At 35.9% G+C, this 26,026-nt stretch overlaps 1 protein-coding gene across 3 annotated transcripts in view; it reads right to left on the bottom strand.

Moving 5' to 3' along the window:
• chrm3a (cholinergic receptor, muscarinic 3a) overlaps positions 1-26,026 on the bottom strand; it is a 102,469-nt gene that overhangs the window by 56,540 nt on the left and 19,903 nt on the right. For all 3 annotated transcript variants that reach the window (XM_081393879.1, XM_081393878.1, XM_081393880.1), the window contains one exon: positions 15,820-15,941. The gene's annotated coding sequence lies outside the window, so the exon portion shown is untranslated. The remainder of the gene's footprint in view (positions 1-15,819; positions 15,942-26,026) is intronic.

The following is a 26,026-nucleotide window of genomic DNA, read 5'->3' as shown; positions in this document are numbered from 1 at the left end:
TCAGTAAGTGAGGTGTAAACTCTTGCTTTTATTATCTTGTGGTGTAAAATGTGCAGTAAGCAAGAGAGAAACAAAATCCTTATAAGGCTAGTTCGCCCAAAAAGGAAAATTCGGTCATCTTTTACTCACCCATATGTTGTTCCAAACCAGTACAACTTTCTTAATTTAATATATAAGTATAAAACATATTTTACTAATTATTTACATTTCAGTTTTATTTACATTTCACTAATGTACTGATCTTGGTATCAATGAATCACACAGACTATTTAGCAAAACAGCAAAAGTTCATGTTAAAATATTTGAGGATTACATAATTAATATTAAACCATCATCATTATGTAATGTCATAATCAACACATCCAAAAGCACACACACTTCAAAACTTGTTCTGGTGCCACCGTGCCCACCACTTATTAATTAAAAGTGATGCCTATAAGCGAAGAGTAAGTCCATCCCACATGCATTGCTAATTCTGGCATAGATTAGCATAGCCTGTAAAGAATTGATCAGATCACTAAAACAGGCTATACTAATTAAAGCCAGAATCATCAATTCAGATCTTCAGGATTTTTAAAGGGTTTCCCTCCAAAGGGTAGCACTGTAAATGAAAAGCATTAGTTTTCATCAGAAAGTTCCAATTTTGAACAAAAACAAAAGTTGAGTAATAGTGATGATGATGATGATGATGATGATATTGCATAATGACCTGTTATTGCAGAGTCATAACACACCTTTGGGGGACTGTTATTTACATCATATGACTTACGGTGCAATAATCTCTCATTTTAGAGTGCAGCGCAGATCCACAATTCATCCCTCTAGATACTGTGCCACACTTGATAAATTTTCTCAAGTCACACAGCTCTCACAAAGACGAATGTCTGACTAACTTATAATAAACATTTTTAAGTCACAGGGTGATTATGGCCATAACCAGCTCATTCCGAGCAAAGTCATCATAAGTAAAAACATAAATATGTGGGGTTCTTGGAAATTTAAGATGAATGTGAAATGATGGGTCCCCTGCAGAGGGTCTTTTCATCACATTAAAAATCTTCTCAGTGAATTACCCTCTTCACAATATGCAATCTCCTGTATCCATTATTTATGCTTCCTCAAATGATGCATGAAAAACATTCATGTGACAGTTATCAACTATGAGTTATAGTTGATAGCTGTCACATTCAAATCTTTTGCTGAACAATATAGAGAAAATTCACAAATAATGAATTATGGATGTTTGATCCACACTGTCTGGATTGTTTTATTGCCCAGTTCATTAGAAGAAACATGCAAAGCAGCGCAACTGTGCAAAGGCACTGCCAAAATCTACAGAAAACAATTTGCATGGTGCAACTCCTGTAAGGCTACGTCTAAAGTAATATATATATATATATATATATATATATATATATATATATATCTGTTATATCTGTTTATAATGGTATGTCCCTGCTAAATGTTACATTGTAGAGTCTTCATATTACATTCATGCAAAGATGACTAGCAATTGCTGTCCTGCGGCAAAACATGAAATTGTGTTTTAGACCGCACAAGGAATAGCGATTGAGTGCGACCTAGATGCTCCAGTAAGTGTTGGAAATTTGGCTAATAAAATGATCATGCTCTCTGTATCATCTCAGTGAGTTATTACATTTCACACATGTGCAGTAAGATATAAGTGTTTTTCGACGTTTCAGTGAGGACAAGAAACTTCATTTTAAAACAAAAACGCAGTTTTCAAATGTAGATGTAGCCAAAGGCTACGTTCACACTGTCAGTCCAAATCCGATTATTTGTGTATCCGATTGGAATCTGATCTAAAATTATTGACATCCACAGTGTATCGCAACTGTTCAGATCTGATTTGTGTCCATGCAGCTCTTTCGTTTTCTGGAATATCTGCATTGGCTTCAATGGAAATGACGTTCTGTTGGTATGAATACGCAAAATACAACCGCAACATGGAGAGGTTTGCAATAGAGATGTTGTCTTATTTAAATTTTACAACATGGTAATGTGTAGCCGCCGTGCTGGTCTACTGCGTCTTCTGAGGCAGCGGCAGAACTGGACGCTGTCGCCTCCTACGGTTTACAAACATGTCTCCGTTATATTGTCATTTTCTGCTCATCTGGCACTTTGGAAAAACACAGTCTTGTTTCGGCAGCGACTTTCAGCATGTTTCCTATAACGTCTGACGTTTGCGTTTTACTTGGCGTGAGAAAGTCACATAAACCACAAGAAAGATCTGATTAGAGCGGTCAGGCTGAAAAGAATTTCCAGTAATGCGATTTGAATAGGATTTCAAACCACATATGGATGTAGCTTTAAATGGATTTGGACTGACAGTCTAAATGTAGCCTAAGACGTCCAGACACACGTGGACCATCTAGATATATGCCTGGTAATAATGCTCTTCTTCATTACTTGATCATCATTTCATTAATTACTGCAGCCATGATCAATTGAAAATATCACAAACATCCTTTTGAAATTCAGTACAACAATAATTGTTGCAGACAAATAGTGTTTTGCAAAGAGTTATGCAAATAACATGCAGTCTATTTTGACTCAAATTTACATATACAGAATATGTATTTGCGCAGAAAAGAATAATTAGCCTATGACTTACAATAATAAAAAAATAAATAGCCTACTATATGCTATTAGAGTGCATTTGCACCTGGTTAAATTGGCTTTTGCTTGACTCTATGTCTACAGGATTACTTGAATTTAAAAAGGCCTTGATTAAGAAGGGAAAGAGAATGTTGATTTGGTCAGGATTAATGAAGTGAAGAGCAGTCATTATGGCAGAGAGACATTTAATGTCAGTCAGAGTTATTTGGAAGGAAACAGTGATAATTATTTTCCATGCTAGTTGCCATTATGGTCTTAGTTCATATTAGCATAATGCAATAATTGACTGGCTTCCACTGTGGTCTCTTTCTTTCTGTCATTGGGCTAATTACAACTAGCCCATTTCTCTATGACAACAAGATTGCGATTCGATATTGCAATATATTGCAAGTTTTTTTTAACACTAGACCATCCGGAAAAGTTAAATCATACACTTATACAGACTGTACATGATGTATAAGATGAGTCATATTTACAAAAACAAATCATCACATCTTTCTGACTTTTATTTCAAGAATATGTTATGACATATAACGCCCTATGATAATTTTAACTATTGCATCACAGAAATAATGATACTATGAGGTTAAAAAGACTGTTTGTGAAGCTGTTTCATGACAACTCTCTCCGGGTCAGCGGCAGCGCCAACACAGCTTTGAATGTTGCGATATGATTTTGTCAAAGTTTAATAGACGAATTAAAGGATCGCGTAGGTGTTTGAATCGAGATCACAGTCTTTTAAAGATGAATTGTGCAGCTCTATTGTTGTATCTCTCTCTCAGCATATGAGTAGCGCGAGGGCTTTTCAGTGCTTTCAGTCTCACGTCTCTTCCACGTGTCCACTTGGGATATTACGTCACTCAACACTCATATATAACGACACATTTCATCCTCTGTTGGAACGAAAGTGGCTAACTTCTGTAAACCTCATCTACAAGCAAGGACAAAAATAAAGCAATTGAATTTGAATGAATATCGATTCTGGAAAAAAAAAATCTATTTTAGAATCGTAAAAAGAAAAATCGCGATAGCTAGTTGTATCGTTTTTTTCTCCCAACCCTACTCATTACAGGCACAAGTTGCACTCAAGCCAAACCCAGGTTGAAAAATAAAGCACAATACAACGTGATTGAATTCCAGGGGGGAGAAAGCATCTGTTCATGAGTGGCTGTGGTGGGGAAGACCATTTAGGAACTAATTTCATATGAAACTGAAATGAGAGAATGAGTCATTCAGCACAGAATTGTTGGCGAAAATGGAAAAAAATCAATTGCCACCCAGGGTAAGATTTACTCGCATTTATTCAGATCACTACTTCAAGATAAGAAATAATGAGTGATTATGTAATAAAAGTGCCAAAAAATTTACCAGCTCACTGCACCATATTACCAAGAAAAGAAAGAAACACCAAAGTTTTTCAATTCAGTGTTGGATCCCTGTCTATGTGCCATCATCTCTGCCCTTCTGTCCTCTTGTATACATTAAGAGAAACTCCATCTTTCTCTAAACTGATGGAGGACATGGATCGAGTACGTTTTTCTCAGTGAACCTCTGTCAGATTTGCACAGAGTAAAGGCATTTTATTCTCAAGCAGTGACCTGAAACGGTCTCTTTCAGCAGTTGTAACTATCACTGTCTCAGTTGTCAAGAATATGGTAGTGTCTGCTATTAATATTATATTACAAGGACAGGGATCCTTCGTCTGTCAGATGGCACCGATGCAGGGTTTGCATTAAGGCAGTTACACATAAAAAATTCAAAGAATGTGTATACATACGCAAGTTATGGCTAAAAAGGGCAGCAACATAATAATGAATGATATAAATTAAATTCTAAAATATATACCAATATAAAACATTGGTTATAATAATATTTCACAATATGCATTTTTGTTCAAATAAATGCAGCCTTAGTGAGTACAAGAGATTTCTTTCAAAATCAATTAAAAAATCTTGCCGACCCAAACATTTCAACAGTATGATCTGACAAATTAAAGACCCCGTTAAATCCTCATAGAAAATGCATACATTTAAAAGAAAAAAAACCTCTTTGAGGTCATATACATGCTAATGTACTCCCAAAAATTAGAAAATAAATGTAAAAACAAAATACATATTTAAAATTGACAGTGTTTCTCTTCCTGGAAAAATTCTTATGATTGTTTTGTTTCTTATGAAACAAAACATTTTTATGATTGACTCTTTATACAAACTTTTGTACAATCAAATATTCTCTGACACAAAAATTCGTTCTGCTTGTGTTTCATGAATGAGACCCATTGTATCTGAAATGCAGTTTGATGTGAAGCAGGAGAATTGACAAGCATGCATCATTGCAACGATCCACATCAGCTCAACTGACCGGTTCCTTTACCCTAAGAATGAAATGAACCAACTGATGCCGGATGAACTCTTCGATCCATTTCAACTAACTCTAACTGCAGCGTCCGCTCAAGAATCGTCACATAAATCTCAATTGTCTGTGATCTGTGAAATCCTGCTATCTCACATCTGAGATGATCTAAAGGGCAAGCATCTAGGGGGAGATTCGGTCTTCTGTCAAAGATTTTATGACGCAGTTCACACACATAATCTTCTCACCTGCACTACAACACCTGCCAAAGTGTGTGCACAATACTGGTCCGGACAAACTGAGAGAGTGAACAGAGAAAAGAGGATATGAAAAGAGAGAGAGAGAGAGAGAGAGAGAGACACACATGGACATTGAGATCCATCCAAGTGGATAAAAAGATAACAGGTGCAGGTGAAAGCACCTGTGAAGATGAGGAATTTACTTCTGGAGGCAAAACGAGCTTATTCAGAGCAGATCCTCCTATTCTATGCCTCAAGAAACTTCAATTACGACACACATGCACCATTATCTGTCTGTCTCTCATTTTAAATGAATAATCCAACTTTGCTTCCCACCATCTGTTCCTTGAGTCGTCCATGGACAGAATATTCAAATGAGCGGTTCAAGGTTTACTGGATGTCTCTGATGTTGCACAACGTTGACGGTCTGACCTTTCTTTCATGTCATGCAGTATGTATATATATCCGTCTTCCTTCCACGTAAGAGCCAAAAGGGTGAAAATCATTCAGTAATAGGGTTACACACAAAATGCGCAAACTTTTAAAACCAGGTTTCAAAGTGCAAGTTTTTTATAGTCTCCATATAAACAAAAACGCGAATCTCTGAAGACAATAACATCATGCACATGAATATTACGTGTTCAGTCTATAGTGTTTCATCGCCATCTAATGGCCTGGCAGCAGAATACAGGGTTTTTAGTCGTTTTCGCGAATCCGTGTGAATGAGGATCGTTTTGACAATGGTGTCTTCTGTACGCGGACAACTCTAAAGAAAAACTTCTCCGTTTTAAGCATATCGTTGTCATGTAAACGTACCCTTTGGCTAGGCTCTTATGACTTATGCCATTCAACAATCACCTAAAGCAATCATAAAATAAAACTAAAATTGATTGCATCAATAAACACCACTGATTAATTTTATTCCAAAAATGTAAAAATCTGGTCTATCATGATATACAATACAGCACCATTTATCACTGATAAATGAGACTTGATCTTTGCCAGTGGCAGAATTACCGTCGGATAATCCAAGCGTTTGGAGGCATTTAGTGGCGTCAAGTAAACACAATTTTTCAGCACACTGTGCTCATGCTTTTTACTCATGCAGGCCGGCAGTTCAATGTGATTATTCCCGCTCTGTTAGAAATGCATTCCTGGCATACGCTCTACGCTGCAGTTCCTGTTGAAGCCAAAAGACAGAGTGTAGCAAGCGTGACTGACATAGATAAACCAAAATTATTCCCCTCTTTCCATAATTACCAATTTCAACAGTGGTGATCATTTTTTATGAAGCTGTGGTGGTCGTGGCGGCAGCATGTGTGTGTTTGTGTGCTCCGCAATGCAATGTCTTTGGGGATAAACTTTTCCCTTTTCATGCTTAGGAGGATGCTGTGATGTGATTGGCTGAGAAGAATGCGGTTTAATAGTGAATGTGGTCTTGGGCCAGGGGGGCACAACTATGGAATTATGCATGCATTTATGTGATAAAGTTGCTTATGACTGAACCCAATCAACCAGAGAGAGTCAAATGAGTTTTCAGCTTTTCAGAAAAATCAGAATTCAGATGGCAGCTGTTTAACACGGATAGTCAGAGGAACAATGTAACGTGGAGAATCACAATGAATAAAACACAATATACAGAGTATATGCTACTCAAACATGCATGTTTCTAAATGAACAAATTATGAAAGTATAAAGTTGAGTTTTTAAAGGGTATAGTTCACCCAAAAATCAAAAACACAGACAGTTTTCTACATTGTCTTCTTGTGTGTTTCTCAGTCAAATGTTGTTATTGTTAACTAAGCCTATTAAAAATATGTTTTACTGAAATAAAATAAAATACACATATTCAATGAAAAACAAACTTTTTCTGCATACAAAGTGAAAAGTTGAAGTAATTAAATTGCTAACACTGAAAAACTAATACATGACAAAAGCACTTAATAAAATTACTAAAACTAAAATTAAATGGAAAACTAATTTAAAACAATTAATCAATAAATATTATTAAGTTGACTTCCATGTGTCATGTTTGCAGATAGCATGCTCAAATGTGCACCCTCACACACTTAAACTTTACTCTACGGTGAGTGTGTTAGTGTGACAGGCAGGTACAATACCCTGCAGCCTGTACAAGCAGGCAATTAAATCCCATCACAGACTCTCACCCATCAACGGCTCACCGGCCTCTTTCTTTTTTACTCTATTTCACTTCTCCCCTCTTCGCAATCCATCTTTCCCTCTGCATTGAACACTCAACCTCCCTCCAGTCTTCCCCTTACAGAGTGTCAATTAATCCCTGATAGAGGATGGACCAACACACACACACCTGGAAAACCCAGACAGGTGTGGGGGAGGTCTGTGTATATCAAATGAGAGCATGCTCAGATGGCAGAGCTTCTTTTCAGATATGAAGAGCAATGCTGGGGGGGGGGGTTGTTCTGTGCTATCAGTAACTGGAGGCAAATGAGACCCAATTTACATCACTCTCAAATGGAGTTCTGTCCTAAAACCTTAATCCAACAGAAAAGCTGATACACGTCAGTTTTATCCATTTGAAGCATGGGGCAACTTTGCAGAAAGCTCAGACCGTATCTTAGCATGGACAATGTACACGATAAGACACAGATGAGGAGAGACACTCAAAGAGAGGTTGAAGAAGCAGCGAAATTAACTGTTTTCAATTTTAATATATTTTAAAATTACATTTATTTCTGTGATGGCAAAGCTGCATTTTCAGTCTTCAGTGTCGCCTGATCCTTCAGAAATCATTCTGATATGTTGTGAGGAGTTACGGTGTGGAGAAGCCCCAAAGAGGCTTACCACCCCCGACTGTTGTGTGCCCAGTATGAAGCACAGGGGTGGATCAGTGATGGTTTAGGCTGAAATATCATGGCATTCCGTACTGTGCTTGATGTGTGCGTCACTGCCAAGGACTACCGAACCATTCTGGAGGACCATGTGGATATATGTGGAGGACCATCTAAATATTTTTGAGCCACTTTGGGATATTTTGGAAGAGCAAGAAGATGTTTTCCTTCACCAACATCACACAGTGACCTGACCACTGTTCTTAGAAGAGGAATGGATCAAAATCCCTCTGGCTATCTGTCATTCCCAAGACAAATTGATACTATATTAGATACTATAACAAACAAACAAACAAATAAATAATTAATTATATATATATATATATATATATATATATATATATATATATATATATATATATATATATATATATATATTAGGGCTGGGTAAAAAATATCGATTTCTCGATTTTAATCGATTCTCATTTTTACGAAACAATATCGATTCTTAAATCCCAAGAATCGATTAGTCATCCTGTTTTCAGTTGAGGAATGAATGGATCATTGTTGCGCGCATCCCATCCAATAAATCGCAATAATCTTTGTGCTTTGTTATTATTGATATGAAACAAAGTCTCAGATTTCAAATTACGTCCATTTTCTTACGAAATTCAAAAACATAAAGCGTTTTGGCGCTGTGACGTGAGATCGCTCTTGCGCAGCTCAAGAGAAGCAGCAGCGCGGAGCGCACGTCATCTTCTCTTCCGCCTTAATAACACCAGTTACAGCGCAAAATAAACATGAATGAGCATCTGAAAGTGTGTTAAAAGATAGAGTACAACTTATCGAAGTCCGTAGCATGTCTCATGGAATCGCTCAATCATTGTTTCAACCGTGCAAAGAGGTTAGTAAACAATGTCATGTCATGTAACGTCACGCTCAGAAAAACCATATCCAGTGACCATAAACCATAGACTGTGCCATAAACTCGTTAGTCAGCTAGAAAAGTTAACTCTAGAGAGGAGCATTTTGTTAAATATATGCACCATATTATATATTCATTATAATTTTTAATGTTCTTCAATATTTAATGCATGTTTGAATAAATCTGGAAAGTTTTTTATGACAGCCATCATTTAAAATTGTATATAATTTCATATAACTTTATTATTCTAAAAATAAATAAAAGTGTATTTTAAGTGTTTGTATACAAATCAGTTAATTTTTATCTTCAATATTATAGTAGGCTAATGAAGCCTATAGGCTACAAATGACTCCCAGTTACAATAATAGTTAAGAGATTTGTTTTCCTTGAGAAAATTTGCAATGTATTGTACCTGATAGCCAAAATAATCGATATTGAATCGAATCGAATCGTAATCGAAATCGAATCGAATTGCAAGCTTGTGAATCGAAATCGAATCGAATTGTGAAATTTGTGTCAATACCCAGCCCTAATATATATATATATATATATATATATATATATACACACACACACATATCGCTCTGCCCTACTTAAAAAACAACAGACAACAAAAGCAGAGCCTGACTAGTTGCTACAGAACATGACTGGCTTCATTGCTTATAAATAAATTCATATTCTGCATTGTTCGCATGTCATTTCTGTTTGAGTGACACTACACTGAATACATTTTGACAGACTGTGCTGGTCATTTAAATTCGTAAATAAGCAAATCATCCAAATCAAATGTGTACATAACACAGCCTCTCAAAAACTGATTTGGATCTAACCAATATGAGCAGAATAATCTGGCTGATTCTTTCAGTGGGTCACCAGAGGAAGATTAGAGATGTTGAAAAAGTCTCCCATTATTTCATGCCCTAATCATGTTGTGCAAACATCTAAAAGCTGATTGAGAAAAAAACGGGAAGCTCCCTACAATGTCAATGGATGTCCTTTCATCCAGACAAACCAACCACAAAATATCAACAAAACTTTGGTCTAATACCATCTAATTCTCCCCTTGCATGACAAGACAAAGCTGATCATTTGTCAGGATGTGACACTGGCCTCAGTTACTGTTTATAAAAAGCCCTGATTTACTGTTTGAGTGCATCTAGTAAATATGTCCAACACACATCAACTGAAGAAAAAAAAAAAAAAAAAAAAAAGAAACACAGTTTAAATCCAAGCCTGCAATACTCTGACACTATAACATAATAAACTTAAATAGCTTCGCTAATAGTATAGCCTAATGGTCAAAACAGACATTTTGAATGTAATACTTTTTTTAAAGGGGTCCGTCCTATTATGCTTTTTTACATTTTCAACTTTCTTTAGTGTGTAATATTGCTGTTTAAGCATGAAAACGGTCTGCAAAGATACAAAGCACAAAGTCCACTCCATTGGGAGTTATTCTCTATATCAGTAAGCACTGTTTCTGAACTCCCTGAAACGCCTCCATTGTAGTCTTGAGTTTTCTTCTGGGAACGCACAGGTCACGATATTCCCCGTTTAAATAATTCCTGCCTAAGGCATACGCAAAAAAAAGTGGCGATGCCTGGTTGAGTTGCATTAGTAGTGTGTTGAAACTTGCGGTTATGGTAAGGAGTGAGACATAAACACACTCAAAGTGGTTGACCAATCACAGCACATTGGTCCAGCCGACCAATCAGAGCATGTTGCGCTTTTCAGAAGGAGGGGTTTCATAGAGACCGGAGCTAAACAGAGTGTAACAGACATGCTGGAAAGAGAGCTGCGACAACAATGTAAAATATGTGAAAAATTATGTTTTGAACATTCAAGCATGAAAACCTATTCTAGTAGACCCCCAAAACAGAAGGGCCCATTTAAGTACTATGGAATAGCATTTAAATACCATGGTATATGAATATGGTAATCTTTTAATGCCATGATATTTTTCACTGTACTATTTAGGTAGCACAATGGTATTATTTTAATAATGAGCAATCCATACCCATCAATACATCATAAATCTCAGCTATTTCTGTCATCCAACACACACATATGTCACTCTATGTAAAGTCATGCACCTCAGAAGGTATTAATGATGGGTCGATTTTGATGTTCATGTTCAATGATTACGCGAGGAGAGATCGAAATGTTTCATTCTCCAGGTGTGACAGGACCATAATTAAGCTCCAAAGATTTCAGTGTCAAGCTGCTACAGCACACCCACGCAGAGAGAGAGAGAGAGAGAGAAGAGAGAGAGAGAGAGAGAGAGAGAGAGAGAGAGAGAGAGAGAGAGAGAGAGAGAGAGAGAGAGAGAGAGAGAGAGAGAGAGAGAGATACCTTTCTGACTCTCAGGGAAAAAAAAGGTACAAAAGCTGTCACTGGGGCGGGCAGTACCCTTTCAAAATGTACACCTTTGTACCTTATTGAGCCCTAAATGGTGAATATAGGTTAAAACCTACAGTGTATATTAGTATCTAAGTGGTACATATATTTAGGGCCCAAGCCCTGAAAGGGCGAAGTCGGCTATTATGGGTTGTTTAAAAAAAAGCATGCTGTGGAATTTGATGTACTCCTCCTAGAGAATTCATCCAATCGCCTCCAAACTCAGTCAGCATGAAGTCAAGACATTGAGGCTGCTAAATTGTGGACGGATTTTTGATGACGGATCTCGAACGGTTTGGCCGTGGCGGGGACACGAATTTATGGCGAGAAAAGAGAAACACGAAGTGGTATAACTTCTGCATACATTAACTGATCTTGATGAAACTTCAGCAGTGTGTTCGTGGTAAGAGGCTGATCAGATGGATGTAACTATTGTGAGTCAAAGTTATAGCGCCACCAACTTGTAGCAGGAAGTGTGTCACTTTCAAAATGTTTTTGACAAAAGTGAGTTTGTCAGTTAGTTTGTCGGTTAGTTTTACCAACAGTTACAAAAATCAGTACGTATATTGGTCTCATTGAGCCGGACAACTTTCTAATTTACAGTCATTAGCTCCAACCAACAGGAAGTCAGATATTTTGGTTTAAAATAAAATTAAGTGGTCTATTTTATTCCCACCAAACTTTTTCAACATGATGAAAATACATTAAAGATGCTAAATTGTAAACAGATAATAAATATCTCAAACGGTTTTGCTATGGCGAGGGATTAAAATAATGTCAAAAGTGGAAACACTAAAAGCCTCATATCTTCTAAAAATGTAATTATACACCATTTATTTCTAGGGCTGTAGTCAACCAAAGAAATGCTTAGTCGACCAAAGTCAGGTCCTGCGCAACGATTAGTCGACTAAAAAAAAAAAAAAAAAAAAAAAGCGCGATGTTTTGCATTTTGATTGACCATTTATTAAACAATTGTCATAGAGCATTTATAAAACAACGGAAAAAAAATAAATAATACATAAAACCATAATAATAATAACAGGCCTACAATTCTTTGAAAATTAAGTGATTTTTTTAACTGCAAAGTGAGGAACTCTGTCCTACGTCTATAGTGACAGTCACAATCGCGCACCTGACCACACCACACGCTACAAAAAATATAAGTGCTAAAACTGCCAAATAATGAAAAATCCTAACAAAAGCTCTCGTTTATACAGGCTGTATATTCTTCTTTACTTTCAAGTGGGTTAACTTTTGTCCAGCCGATCTAGGTGTTTTAAAACAAACACACAAAAAACCCAAATAGCCTAAAAAACAATCCTAATAATAGGCTGTATAGAAGGAAGGCCTATATGTTTATTTTCGTTTTGTTTTGTAATAAATAAGAAGCAAATACGGTATAACAGACAAAGTCGGGCGCCCGCGCGGTCACATGCACGTTAACTGGAGCGCATCTCATCCTAACTTAACGAAACTAAGTGTATGCCTCACACAGACATGAGAAATACATCAAATACACAAAGCTTGAAATGTCTTTAAACGAAATAATTAAAAAAGAAAAAAGAAATAGGCTGATTATGATCCACTATGTGCATTTCTCTCTGTAGGCTCGTTCACTACGGAGATGGCGATCGTCAACTTCATATTTGCAGCCGACAGAAAACACTAGTTTATTAATAAAAATCAATGCACTCCTCACCGGATTTACAAATTCACATCTAGCTTGTTGCACGCACACATATTATGTCGAAATAACATTATTATTAATAATAGCCTACATCTTTTAAAATATTTGATTGAATGCTGAATGTTGCGCTTGTTCAATTAAATAATTTAAACAATTTAATAACTGCGCTTCGCGTCGCGACCGCATTACCACCTCGGGTGTGCATTATTTTTCTAATAATTCAACGGCCTGTCGTCAATTATTCCTTACTTGTTCCGTTACCTCCAACCCCGTTTTGAGTCGCGGATCCACCCTTCCCTTTGCACTCCGGGACCTCCCAGTTTACAAATTAAGCACTGGTTCTAACTGAATGAATACAGCAAAACTACCTATATTCGTTACTGAGCGCGAAGCAGCAGTGCAGCCAGCCACAGGTGCGGTTCCCGAGTGTTCTACGTGATGCGCTAACTGTGGCGCTGTTACAAAATAGCCTGAATTAAAGCATTTAAAGTTGGGGATAAAACATAGGCTAATTATATTTAGAATACAGTAATATATAACTGCTTATAAAGGAATAAATATCAAGGAGTAAATCAATGAAAATTTCTTTACTGGTGTGAAAAAAAAATAAAAAATATTATGCAACTGGTCGACCAATGAGAATGTCAGTCGACCAAGACGGCATCGACCGATTAGTCGACTAAACGACTAAAGTTGACAGCCCTATTTATTTCTATATAAAATTATACAAATATCAGCACTAAACCCAGAAAATCACTAAAATCAGAACTTAAGTTTAAAAACAGCCAGAATGTTTTTTTAGTCCAAAAAATAAATAATCATGTCATTCATAGTGCTATACTGCCCTCTTGTGTTCAAAATCAGGTAGGCCTATTGTATCTATATAAAAATATACTAGGTATGTGACGGTGAGAATATTTTACCACCGGTTAATCAACGTTAATCAATGTTGTGGAATATTTTGAGTGTATCATAAAATCAGAATAAGGTAAGACAAGTAGTATTTTCTGTCTTTATATATATATATATATATATATATATATATATATATATATATATATATATATATATATATATAGCTGCGAGCAGCGATGAAGGGCCAAAGCCGGCGGGACCGCCACCCCGGTGCCTTTAGGTAACTAAAGACACCGGGGTTGTGGTGCCACCGGCTTGGGCCCGTAATCGCTGCTCGCAGCTATATTTCCTTTTGAAAAGGTCCCACCCCAGTGACAGCTTTTATACCTTTTTGTTCTAAAAGTGTACTGTGCATTTTAATACAATTACACATTAATGTTACATATGCTTTTCCTGAACATATTAGAACCAGGTATAGATGCAAAGAAAGGCAACAGTGACCTCAAAAAGTATTTGGACACTTTAGTCATGCCTACAAATACATGAATGCCATTGTATTTTAAAACAAAATATCAAACTAAGCAGAAGTGCAAACAAATTAAGCTTAAGCTTTTCTCGAAACAAATTCCTTTTCTGATCCATTTAAAAATTCTGTTAATTTACCGAACAACTGGAGTCAAAGTATGAGTGCTTTTATTCAGCAGGGATGCATTAAATTGATGAAAAGGGATAGCAAACATTTACAGTATAATGAGGTAAAAACGGTTACAAAAGATTTCTATTTCAAATAAATGCTGTTCTTTTGAACTTTCCATTCATCAAAGAATCCTGAATGTATCACGTATCATATCAAATGTATTTGAGCAGCACAACTGTTTTCAACATTTATAATAAGAACATTTTTTATGAGCATGCACCAAATCAGCATATTAAAATTATTTCTGAAGAATCATGGGACACTGAAGATTGGAGTAATAGTTTTGCCATCACAGGAATAAATTACATTTGAAAATTAAAATAGAAAATAGAAAACAAATAACAAAATAGTTATTTTAAACTGTGACAATATATCACAATATTACTGTTTTTACTGCATTTTGATTAAATAAATGCAGCCATGCTGAGCACAACATACTTTTTTCAAACACATTAATCTTGCATTCCACAAATTTTTCAACAGTAGTGTATGAAGTATGTTTCCCTCAACTTCCCACAGGTGTAGTTCATATTAACTATGAACATGATTAGTTTGACAAAAAAAAATCTGAACAAATCTTTTCTGAAAAGTTTCTAAATGCATTTGTTTTATACACTGTATCTATTGTTTTACCAACAACTTGTTTTCAACATTTTTTCTTTTGAAAAATGTATTTGCTGAAGAGTTTATTTTCTTTAAAATGTCATGGCATTCTAAAAAAAAATATTTTTTTAATTTTTTCAGTTGTTTTTTTATGTAGCTCAATTTTTGTCCAAATGTATACGTTGTGTACAATTTGCAAGTATACTTATGACAAAACAATGCATTTCTCTACATAAATATACATGGAAAGACTCACTGGGTGACTCAAAGCGAGGTTTAAAAAACATGAAGATTGAATTATTCTACAAAAAGCCTCTCTCTCACTGACATTTCCTTTAATCAAACTTATCTGACCTTTAATGGCCTTTCCGTAATAATCAGCACAAAGTGAGTTGTCTGAACTCAAACAGGCATCAGAATGAGTTATTCATTATCATTATTCCCCATCAAATTCATTGCACTGCCATTTGAAAAAGCTCACATATACTGCAATTTCATAACAGAAGAATAAACTTAAGCAAGAAAAAGTTATCTTACAAATAAAGAAGGGAACAAAACAAAAATGCATTTCAACAGTGCTGTCACTGTGTATGTGCAATGATCTGGTCACTCACCCTGTAGAGACCGGATTGGGGCAGAGAGGTCACCTTCTGACAGGAGGGTTTAGGTGTACCTCGACCTGAAGCTTCAGTTGGCATGGAGACAAAACATCAGTCTGGTTCATACTGCCTCGGACCTGCGGGCACACAAACAAACATAGTCAGACCTATTTGATCCCAAGAAGAATCAAAGTCTGAAGTACCACTCTCTTATCTGTATTGAGACATTCGCATCAACAAATGAATAACTCATCTTTGATCTGTAAAAAACATTGTAATTTTAGCAGCCACTTGCTCAACACTTGACAAGAATTTAAAACTTCAACACATCTGAAATAACTTGCTCCATCCAAAGCTTATAAACAAATATGTCACAGGCTTCTGTTGGATTTCATCTTGGATTTCAACCGCTGAAGCTACAGGAGTCGTCGAGGGCTATGGTGTCTCAGAGCAGTTTGAAAGATTACCAAAACATGTTTGTTGTTCCAAAAGGCCACTAAAAGCAGTGATGTTACTCTTGAAGTCATTGTGATCCTAGTTGCAGCCATTACACAACATGACCACAAACCATTCACTGACTGTCTGATGCATACTACATGCATAAACGGCATTATCTGACAAAATTACGTTTCAATATGAATGGCTGGCTTCTACACAATTGTCAGGTGTCAGGGTGTACAATTTTATCACTTTGAAGTGTTTACAAGGTACCAGACTGATACAATGAGTGCTTCCAAGGAACTAGCACAAGATTCAGCAAAGTTTGCTTCATGATATTGAATTTTGAAAGATATTTAAGAACTATTTTCGAGAAACTTAGCAGTCAACTAAATATCCAAGATATTACAATTTTAGATATCCCATCCTTAATAGATTATCCTCTTTTTATCAAAATTAAATTAAACTTAAAGGATATTTGCAGCTATTGTTATAATGTCAGTAGTATGTCAGAATATATACAAATTCTATTGCATAGAAAGCCAAGTTTTATCAAAAGCACAATTTTTAATTGATTCTGTCATCAATTACTCACGCTCATGTCGTTCCAAACCCATAAGACTATCGTTCATCTTCAAAACCAAAATAAAGATATTTTTAATAAAATTGAAAGATTTATCTCCCTCCATTGAAAGTCTATTCACCCAAAACTCCAACAGTTCAAAACATTCATGAAGAAAGTGTAAAATAAATCCATATGAATCAAGTGGTTTAAGCCAAGTCTTCTGAAGAGAAACAATCGATTTATATGATGACAGACTTCATTTAGGCTTTATTCACATATAAACATTTCATATAAACAAAATCATATTAGATTCACTGATGCCAGTGCCTTAATCTTAAACCATTCTGCATCTTTCCACCACAGAAAAAAATAAAATAAATCCATATCAATCCTGCTGGTCTCAAACTAGGATCTGCTAAAATCAGGGGCATAGGGATTGCTTACTATAAGCTTACTAATAATTGTATCTATTGTAACTTCTGACATTGCAGTAAAACAGCTTGTGATTGCATAAAGACTAAACCTCAAATACTATGATTTGCTATGTAAATTTGTGGGCAGATTATGCAGTCAGTTAAATCAACGTTCAGCAAGCATAAATACCAGGTCGTTTTCAGAGCAGTTTACCGATCGAGCACCATTTTGTTTTTAAAAAAAAAGGGATATATATAGTATACGACCCCACTGTATCTTACAACGAGATGTGATAAAGGGATGTGATATCAGGGAAATGTAATATAGTATTAGACAAAAATTGCTCCTCATAAGGTGGAATAGGTATTTTTTGTTTATCAGTATGACCAAAAGTGAAGGAATGGCTGGTGAGAATGAGTCTTAGGAGGAGTATTCATTAAGTATGGTAGCTGCCATATCTTGGTTTCCCAAGAAGTGCTAATAAAATGAAAAAAATAGAGCAAAAATTAGAGTAGAGCAAATGTTTCCACTTTGAATTTTACAGATTTTTAAATAATTTTGTGTAGCATAGACTTCACCAATTTAGGAGATCTCTATTTCACCTTCATTGCTTGCTTTTGTAGAATCATAGGGGAAGAGCTGACTTTTTTTGTTATTTTTTAGATTCATTCATGCTGTATATTAGCAGCTGCTTATCTGCCAGGTTATTTCTAAAGCTATGTGATTATTTTGTATTGATTTTTAAAGGGCACCTATTATGTAAAATTCACTTTTACATGGTGCTTGAACTTAAAAGTGAGTTGGCAGTGTGTGTACACAACCACCCTATAATGATAAAAATCCACCAAGTGCTTTTTTTAAATCCCCATAAATCATAAGCACTGTCTCAGAACAAGACGTTCACAATGGCCCTTTTAATAGAGGTATTAATGAGAAATTTCTTTAACAATGAAATGCTTTTGAATAATAAAGATCGAGAATGAGGGAAAACAGAAAGCGAGAGAAATAATATATCAGCTATCAAGTCTCTTAGCATGCAAAATGTATGAGTATCTCCCTCTTGTTTAAGATCCCATCTGAGCCAAACAATAGACCACCACAGAGCTGAAAAAGAACTACTGGAAATAATTAATACAACCCAACAAAGACAGTTCCTCCATAATGACAGAAGAACCCTCTGTGGGTATGGCCTTATCATTCGGAGTCACATTCATACGGCTGTCTAAATAATGCCCAGTGCCCACAAATTAAATTGATTATGATGTGCCAGAAATAATGAATTGCTATCCTCTTCCTGTTTTGTAATAATGTAAGCAGCAACACACTGCGAGTAAACCTGTGCAGACCAAAGAACTTTGTCTTTGTCTCTATTTTCTATTTAACATGACTTACACATGCCATCAGTCATGCCTTATTTCTGCTTTCAAAGGACCGTGACTGTTTTTGCATTTAAAAGCATGAGCTGAGGAATGTAATCAAAGCGGAACAGCCCAATGTTTTGAAACTGACAGATGAGATGTGCTACGTGTAAAAAAAGTTATTTTAGTTGAAAACACAGAGCTCACGCACGACGAGTCGCTGAACAAGCAGCAAGATGTAGCGAAATGTCAAAGACGTTCATCAAGCGTATGTTTACATAGAAAAACACTGAGCAGTGGAACACAAATACGGAAATGTCCTACCATTAAATAGCACTTAGATTTTTTTGGAAAATCCACAGACAAGAATCATGATCCAACAGCCATGTTGGAGCCTATATGTACTTAGAGCAACAATGCAACAACAGTGCAGACAGAAACAGTGTTGGGGAGTAACAAGAAGGCCTACTAACTTAACAGATTCACCTATTCTATGACCTGGTTTCACAGATAGACCTTTAGATTAAGACAGGATTAGGCCTTAGTTCATTTAGGGCATTTAAATCATTTTTATAAACAAGCCTTAGAAAAAAAAAACCATTACTGGTGTGCAACTTGAGACAAAACAAAGGCAATTCCAAAGGCTCGCCACTGACATATTTTAAGATACTGTACATCACTACAAGTTGCTTTCAGTTAAAACAGCTCAAACATGCACTTTAGTCTGGGACTAGGTCTGTAAAACTGGGTTGGACTCGGTTATGTAAATTAGGATGTTTCTGTTTATTTCCATCCGCTGTACTCAATACACCGATGCTAGTTTTATCACACTGCAGATCAATCTCTCATTTCAACCCAATTTGCGCCATAGTTTTTAATTGTCTTGAAAATTAAGTAACTGATAAAATTCTAAAATAATTTCCACTTAAATCCGTTTAACTTTTTTTATTGATTGACAATTGTACAGTAAGTCAACAAATATTGCACACTATTCTCATTCTTTAACCTCTTTTAACCACTTTTTGGCATGTGTAAAATCTGCATCATCTGAGGCAGAACGTAGAGCCTTTTAGTGAATTATGAGCAAGAAGAAACAAATGAGTTGATCAAGGCACGACAGAATTAATTTCATCCTTCCAACGGAACACAGATTGTACTTACATTTTCATGAGATGAACCCGGAACACAACAGGGTGTTTGACAAATTACTTTGGACACACAATTCCTGTTCATGTCAGACATGAACAAAAATCTGCTACAGCATGGAACCCAACAAACTGAGCATGACACCACAAACCGAACCAGCGAATGAATGAAACAAGACGAGTATCTGTGACACTTATAGGATAGCAGATTTATTTCAAATTCACCTCATTATTTAGAGTGCCCTGTGTGTCCTTGTTATTTACACTACAAGACAAAGCATCACTTTTAATGTTCTAATGTCAGGTGAGAGATGCTGTTTTGTACTGGGAGCCTCTCAGAAGCGTCTGCTTGTGATGTAAATGTGCACTGTGCACTGGGCACAAATGTGCATTTAGACACATAAAGTCACACCTAAAGATGTATGAATGTCACTGCAATAGATTACATATATAGTATTATTTTTACAGGAACATGTTTTTGATGTAAAAATTATGTTTGAGGTAAAAGGTCATTGAGACAAGTACAAACATACATACATAAATCCTTCACTGAGATAAAACCACCTGTTCTCCTACCATTCAAATTAAACAGTTTATGCACAAAATTTTCTGAAAGACCTGGTATGTTCTATCAAAACACATATCTTGTCAGAGCTTGGCAAATATCCTTTCATAACCAGGGTAATGACTACAAGGCTTTGTCTAAAACATCAATTCATCTTTAATCTAATGCAGATGTTATTTCTGAAATTTCATAGATTTCATATAGCTGATGCAGATTATCACTTAAACCTGCTGGGTTCAAATGTACCTTTCCCATGAGATTGCTGTATTTGTTTGAATATAAGGAGGAACAAAAGGTCATGATCTCATTCAACATTCTTAATGAAAATAAGGGTTCATAAAAATTAAATTAGAAGCTTTAGTAAATTCTGAACCTGAAATGTCCCAAGTCGAGTACTCGATTTAAAAAAATCCTCGATTGCAATTTACCCGCGTCGAGTAACCGGCAAAATACCGGAAGTGGTGCATTCCACAGACGAGAATCCATGAACAGCATTATTACACCGTTTTCTAATGTGAATTGGGCATCTGGCACGAGTGATTTTATTTGGTGCTTTTTGTGCATTCATGCGTTTGAAGCGAATTCGCGTCTGACGCCCGAGTTGAAAATTCTGAACTTTGGCGTCTGTTCGCACCGCGTTAACCAATCAGGAGCCTGCTTGCTGCTGTCACGTGGTGAAGTTAAAACAAAGCAAATCTTTTATCACATAAAAACTTGATTACAATATATGAGAAATACACAAAAAAAAATCAGAGGACAGGTTTTGGAGGCTGGCTCCATTTATCATCAAAACAAAAATAAATGACAGATTATTTTATAGTAATAACCTGAACAAAGAAATGGCACAGACTTATAAAATTATTCAGGACACCAAGGAAGGAATGACATTGTTCAGCTATGCTAACTATGAATGTGACACTGAACACTTGCAGTAATACATTTCTGAATGAGATGAAGAAAAACTCCAAATATGGGATTGTTTACCAAGTTATATTAATAACAGGACTACTAATAATGTATGATTTTATCATTTTACCTTATATACTGCCATATGGAAAACGTCCCATTTGAAAAAGTTGGTCAAAGTCTAAACTTAATAAATGTGCATGTTTTGGTGGACAAGCACTTGCCCCACCCACAAGAAGCGAATTTCGCCTCGAACACGCGTCTATTTCACTTCAAATGCTCGCCTTGGACGCGCGAGTGGATTCAAAATGTTCAAGCGTCCAACTAGACGCGATATACGCAAATATAAACATAACTTATGTACATTACGTAAAAAAATGTCAGCGGAGAGCGCCAACGGCCTGGTTACACTAAGTATTGAACATACATAGTACTGTATGAAGTATTGTTCATTCTTAGTATGTTAACTAAGGTAGTTAACTACTGTTAACTAATGAACCATATTGTAAAGTGTTACCTATTTGTATTTTTAAGTCATTTTAAAGGCTGTAGTTCGCTTGGATTTATTTTTATTACCCCAATTTATCCGATTACTCGATTAATTGATGGAAAAATCAGTAGAATACTCGATTACTAAAATAATCGATAGCTACAGCCCTAGTCCCAACAGTCACTGCTAATGCAGTGCTTGTTTTTCTTTACTATCAACACCAAAACGTCAAATGAAATCGTACACCTCATTTATATTCAACATAAAAAAATGGACAAGGAGAAATTGACTGATATTGGATAATTGAAAACATTGGACAGGCTACTATCTGGCAAATCCCTCAGGTTCCACAAGGAAAACCATACAAGGACTCGTCCACAAGCTGGTCTGATTGGTTGCTGAATGACACAGCATTTTTTGTTTTAGTGTGGAAAAAACTGCTTTGAGTTAAAATCTTATCACAGCTGTTACAACACTGTAAAATGGATGAGATATCAATAATGTTACAGCAGTTAATTCATCTAAATGATGACTACAGTGACTACAATGAACACTTACAAATTATTACCCGAACCTACAAGTCTGTCAAATTTACTGGACTCAAAACCACAGAAAGCTCAAGAATCCATTATGAAGGTGTACTTAGACTTATGTACTTAGACTTCCATTATGAAGTGTCTGCTAGGATTCATTACTAAATGTTAAATGTGTTAAATGTGGACATGTCTCTGGCCTTTTTTGGTTGTCAAAGCTCATTCTACTGACCCTTTCACAACCCAGAAGATGTGCCAAACAAAACAAGGCTCAAATCACTGGTGGAGTCGTATGTTACATGAATTATTTTGTTCAATGTTCCATTCATGAGTAAATGACAAAACAATCATGGTGGAATCTGTGTAATGCATTATCATAACAAACACAAAGCAGTTCAGGTCCATAAAAGCATGACATGTGTTAAAAACAACTATTGTTTATGTGCATGTTCCAGTGATGGACGAGAAAAGGGTGCAGATGTCTTCCTTGTTTGGTCAAATGGCATAAGCAGAGTGTGTGTAAGTCTGGGGTAAGCTTAGCCATCTTCTGGCAGGCCTGATGTGTATACAGTGTATATGAATATAGAAGCTGACTGGAACTTCTGATTGCTTCTCCAGGATAATGAAGCCTGTAAAATCTAGGATCTAATCTAGGATTCCTCATGCAAATCCAAACTTCAGAGGCTGAGGGAAACTGCATTTTTACATTGTTTGCTGCATGAGAAAATGTCTTCATTTCTGAAATGACAATACATTATTTTTTATTTTTTTATAAATCTATAATTTGAGAATTAAAATATTTATGGTTTAATAAAAAAAATGCATTTATATAAAAATGTGACAACCCTTTAATAAAGCTCAAACGCGACACTGTTACATCCATCTATTTGGATAATAATCAGGACCTCCCATCTACTGTGACTGAGTTTGTGGTAATGTTAGTGGACAGGTGGTTTATATGTGAGTGGCGTTTGACTAATAGGGCATTAAGAAGACACTAGTAGGTCATGAGTCTTCAGACTTGGAATGGAAAACAGGTAAAGTCTGCCAGATGGGAACTGAAGCTCCGGCAGCTAGAGTTCAAGCTGTCTACACTCTGAGGAGAATGAGTCTAAGCACAGGCAAACAGCTTCACACGACCTGGGGTTACCTCAGTCCATAAACATGCCACCTACAACTTGCTGATGACGACCTTAAATTAATTTTCACTATACTTCCCAAAGTTTATTATAAAAAGAGTCCTATTTTCAGTCAGCCATGAATATTACCCTAGAAGCCCCTTGATATGTTCCCTTAAGAGCAGAGCTCACGGGAGTGTAGACAGGTTTTCTGGAGAACATTTCCTGCATCTGACAGTGCTGTTCACGGCAGGCAAGGGTGTATACCGCGCTGTGTTTAGATTTCTGCTCCTGGAGGGACCATAGCAATAAGACAGATGATATAAGTGTCACCGTCTGTTTCAAACAGGATAAATCAAACAGAGATTTCTCCTTATGAGAGACGAGAGGAAACACAGACACAATGACGTGTGCCTACTTTCAGCTGCCTTTCTGAATTGAGTGAAAAATGTTCATATTTTCCAGTACTTCATGTTAAGTATAAATGAACATTCAATTCAAACACTATGGTAAAGCCTTGCTTTTGCTCCATATTAAGTATGAATAAATATTATTGATTGAGTTTAATTTTAACAAGGCCTGTCAATTTATTGGGTTAGTGCAAAAAACGTTATACTGAAATGTATCTGCGGTAAAAATGTAACGTCTATCTTTATTTGTTAGCTTTTACCAGCAAATATGGATACATGCAATAAATTGTGATTAATTTGATTAACTTGTTGGATATAATATAATGACATTTTTTTAAATAAGTAGAAAAATGGAAAAGGTACTGGTCATTTTCTGCCAGTTTACAGATTAAACACAACACAATACAATGCGTAAATCAAAATATGGGAAAAAGACCTGTGAAAAATGAATATGGAAAATGCCTTAATATTATCACAGAACACTGGGCTCTATTTTTACAGATTTTTTTTTATTTAAACTTTTTAAATGTAAACAGTTTTAAATTAATGTATTAGCTTCATCTATGCACAGAAACAAATAAAAAAACGAATTAGTATTATATGTTTAAATAATAAATATAATAAAAAATATATAATGAAATCCACTCCAAAGTGGATGCACTGAATATGCTAGAAAAAAAAAAAAAATGGTTACTTCCACAAACCTTGAATCTGTTCAGGCATTTCTCCCGCTGAATTTATTATCCTTCCACTGAATGTGCTTGTCAGAATGACAGATTGTTGACAGCCATAAATAAACGGCACATAAAAATGTGAAACAGGCTCTGTTTGCTTACTCACAGTCCAGGTCCCACAAGCTGCTCTCAGCACAAGACCAGCACTATATAATTACGCGCTGAATGCTGCAATGCGTTTGGATTAATGACAACTGTATTCAAGAAGGACATAGAGACATCCCATAATATGAAAAACTTAAATCCCTAGATGTCATTGACCATCTCACCTGCATATCTAAGCCATAAATCAAACATTTCTTGGTGAGTCATGCATAAGAGTTTTTGCAAGTCTGACATCCGATTCAGGCATGAGTTAAATGAGGTAATACTACAGCAATATCTGCTAACCGCAGTCCCTGATGACATCACATTACTGATGCCAAATCAGCACTGGGGTGTGTTTTTTTTAATGCCCAAAAGTACATTCATCAGCTTAATAAATCAGTAAGCAGTCATTGAACAGAAGCCAAAACGACTTAAACAATCACCCTGAAACCACCCGAGTAGAAATGTGCAGATTTAAACCCTTTCATACAGATGTGTGTTATATGGTTATGCGTTTTCCCTGCGAGTTTTGCTTGATACAAGCAGTTCCTTTGTGGTATTCTTGCATGATCTGTGTGATTATGGGAGGAGTTACTGATGAATTGAATATAACATTGCACAGATGAGGTTAGTATGCAATTTCATCACACTAGTATCATGTAGCCTACCATAAGAAATTCTGTGTATTTTAACATTCTCATAGTGCAATGAATTGCCCTAAAGGCTTCCTTTGTGCGTGCATTACTCTAGATGCCATTTTTACAAACTGAGGGATGTCAAAATTGTTTTCTAAAGTACTTGACAGCATGAAAAGAGCATATTGAACACAAAACAACGCTTTAAGACTAGCTTCTGTTATTTCAGAGAACTGAATCTTCTTACTGTGTTACTGTTACTGTGTTCATTGAAGATATTGACAATAAACAATAGAGCAGAAACCATTTGTGAAAAGCTATGTCTTTTTATTAATGTTCATAAAACTAAATGAATTTAAATGAATCCTCTCACATCTCCACACATCTTACCAATGACCTTACCGGTAAACTCATGACTGCTACAAATCAAGCTCCAGTAATTAGAGTTAACTCACAATGGGGTATGTGTGTGTCCTTAATAAACTCTAAGTGGATTCGACAGATAGTTTACTCCATACTGTGAGACCTCATGGGTTATGAGGGGAACCAGAGGAAGGAATGAAGGGGAAAATTTCTGGAAAAACCCATCCATCCATTCACTGGGAAATCTAATGATTTAGGATTCTTGAAGTTGCTAGCTACCAAAAGTGCTTTTTAAGTCATTTACTGTTCCACATTAATTGCATGAAACAAATCACTCACCAGATCAAACATCCAATCAATCAGCCACCACCAATTTGTTCAATATGTCAGTCAATTCCACTATATTATTGCTCATAAGTGTTGCTAGTCATGTCTTGGATACCCAAATGAAAACATAGGGG

This window comes from Scardinius erythrophthalmus (genome assembly GCF_964197995.2).
Source record: "Scardinius erythrophthalmus genome assembly, chromosome: 19".
Classification (NCBI taxonomy): domain Eukaryota; kingdom Metazoa; phylum Chordata; class Actinopteri; order Cypriniformes; family Leuciscidae; genus Scardinius; species Scardinius erythrophthalmus.
The sequence above is the reverse complement of the archived record's forward strand: the minus strand, read 5'-3'. Positions and strand labels throughout refer to the sequence as shown.